At 69.6% G+C, this 2,500-nt stretch overlaps 1 protein-coding gene across 1 annotated transcript in view; it reads right to left on the bottom strand.

The window, feature by feature from the left end:
- ube2m (ubiquitin conjugating enzyme E2 M) overlaps positions 1–2,500 on the bottom strand; it is a 12,309-nt gene that overhangs the window by 4,235 nt on the left and 5,574 nt on the right. The gene's annotated exons all lie outside the window — the stretch shown is intronic.

Raw genomic sequence — 2,500 nt, 5'->3', positions numbered from 1 at the left:
CAGAGAGACACAGAGAGAGAGAGACACACAGAGAGACACAGAGAGAGAGACACAGATGTTTTCAGGTGGGCTTGCCTCACTGTGGAACAGAGGGACAGAGGGACAGGGAGGACAGGGAGGACAGAAGGACAGGGAGGACAGAGGGACAGGGAGGACAGGGGGGACAGGGAGGACAGGGAGGACAGGGAGGACAGAGGGGACAGGGAGGACAGAGGGACAGGGAGGACAGAGGGACAGGGAGGACAGAGGGACAGGGAGGACAGGGAGGACAGGGGGGACAGGGGGGACAGGGGGGACAGAGGGACAGGGAGGACAGGGGGGACAGGGGGGACAGAGGGACAGGGAGGACAGGGGGGACAGGGGGGACAGGGAGGACAGGGGGGACAGGGGGGACAGGGAGGACAGAGGGACAGGGAGGACAGGGAGGACAGGGGGGACAGGGGGGACAGGGGGGACAGGGAGGACAGAAGGACAGGGAGGACAGAGGGACAGGGAGGACAGGGGGGACAGGGAGGACAGGGAGGACAGGGGGGACAGGGAGGACAGAGGGACAGGGAGGACAGGGAGGACAGGGGGGACAGGGGGGACAGGGAGGACAGGGGGGACAGAGGGACAGGGAGGACAGGGGGGACAGGGAGGACAGGGGGGACAGGGAGGACAGGGGGGACAGGGAGGACAGGGGGGACAGGGGACAGGGAGGACAGGGGGGACAGGGGGGACAGGGGGGACAGGGGGGACAGGGAGGACAGGGGGGACAGGGGGGACAGGGAGGACAGGGGGGACAGAGGGACAGGGAGGACAGGGGGGACAGGGGGGACAGAGGGACAGGGAGGACAGGGGGGACAGGGGGGACAGGGAGGACAGGGGGGACAGGGGGGACAGGGAGGACAGAGGGACAGGGAGGACAGGGGGGACAGGGGGGACAGGGGGGACAGGGAGGACAGAAGGACAGGGAGGACAGAGGGACAGGGAGGACAGGGGGGACAGGGAGGACAGGGAGGACAGGGAGGACAGGGGGGACAGGGAGGACAGAGGGACAGGGAGGACAGAGGGACAGGGAGGACAGGGAGGACAGGGAGGACAGGGAGGACAGGGGGGACAGGGAGGACAGAGGGACAGGGAGGACAGAGGGACAGGGAGGACAGAGGGACAGGGAGGACAGGGAGGACAGGGGGGACAGGGGGGACAGGGGGGACAGAGGGACAGGGAGGACAGGGGGGACAGGGGGGACAGAGGGACAGGGAGGACAGGGGGGACAGGGGGGACAGGGAGGACAGGGGGGACAGGGGGGACAGGGAGGACAGGGAGGACAGAGGGGACAGGGAGGACAGAGGGACAGGGAGGACAGAGGGACAGGGAGGACAGAGGGACAGGGAGGACAGGGAGGACAGGGGGGACAGGGGGGACAGGGGGGACAGAGGGACAGGGAGGACAGGGGGGACAGGGGGGACAGAGGGACAGGGGGGACAGGGGGGACAGGGGGGACAGGGAGGACAGGGGGGACAGGGGGGACAGGGAGGACAGAGGGACAGGGAGGACAGGGAGGACAGGGGGGACAGGGGGGACAGGGGGGACAGGGAGGACAGAAGGACAGGGAGGACAGAGGGACAGGGAGGACAGGGGGGACAGGGAGGACAGGGAGGACAGGGAGGACAGGGGGGACAGGGAGGACAGAGGGACAGGGAGGACAGGGAGGACAGGGGGGACAGGGGGGACAGGGAGGACAGGGGGGACAGAGGGACAGGGAGGACAGGGGGGACAGGGAGGACAGGGGGGACAGGGGGGACAGGGAGGACAGAGGGACAGGGAGGACAGGGGGGACAGGGGGGACAGGGGGGACAGGGAGGACAGGGGGGACAGGGAGGACAGGGGGGACAGGGGGGACAGGGAGGACAGGGGGGACAGGGAGGACAGAGGGACAGGGAGGACAGGGGGGACAGGGGGGACAGGGGGGACAGGGAGGACAGGGAGGACAGGGGGGACAGGGGGGACAGGGAGGACAGGGAGGACAGGGGGGACAGGGAGGACAGAGGGGACAGGGAGGACAGGGGGGACAGGGGGGACAGGGAGGACAGGGAGGACAGAGGGACAGGGGGGACAGGGGGGACAGGGAGGACAGGGAGGACAGGGAGGACAGAGGGACAGGGAGGACAGGGGGGACAGGGGGGACAGGGAGGACAGAAGGACAGGGAGGACAGGGAGGACAGGGGGGACAGAGGGACAGGGAGGACAGGGAGGACAGGGGGGACAGGGGGGACAGGGGGGACAGAGGGACAGGGAGGACAGGGGGGACAGGGGGGACAGGGGGGACAGGGAGGACAGGGGGGACAGAGGGACAGGGAGGACAGGGGGGACAGGGGGGACAGGGGGGACAGGGAGGACAGGGGGGACAGGGGGGACAGGGGGGACAGAGGGACAGGGGGGACAGGGGGGACAGAGGGACAGGGAGGACAGAGGGACAGGGAGGACAGGGGGGACAGGGAGGACAGGGAGGACAGGG

The sequence above is a fragment of the Pempheris klunzingeri genome, chromosome 17 (genome assembly GCF_042242105.1).
Source record: "Pempheris klunzingeri isolate RE-2024b chromosome 17, fPemKlu1.hap1, whole genome shotgun sequence".
Taxonomy (NCBI): domain Eukaryota; kingdom Metazoa; phylum Chordata; class Actinopteri; order Acropomatiformes; family Pempheridae; genus Pempheris; species Pempheris klunzingeri.
The sequence above is the reverse complement of the archived record's forward strand: the minus strand, read 5'-3'. Positions and strand labels throughout refer to the sequence as shown.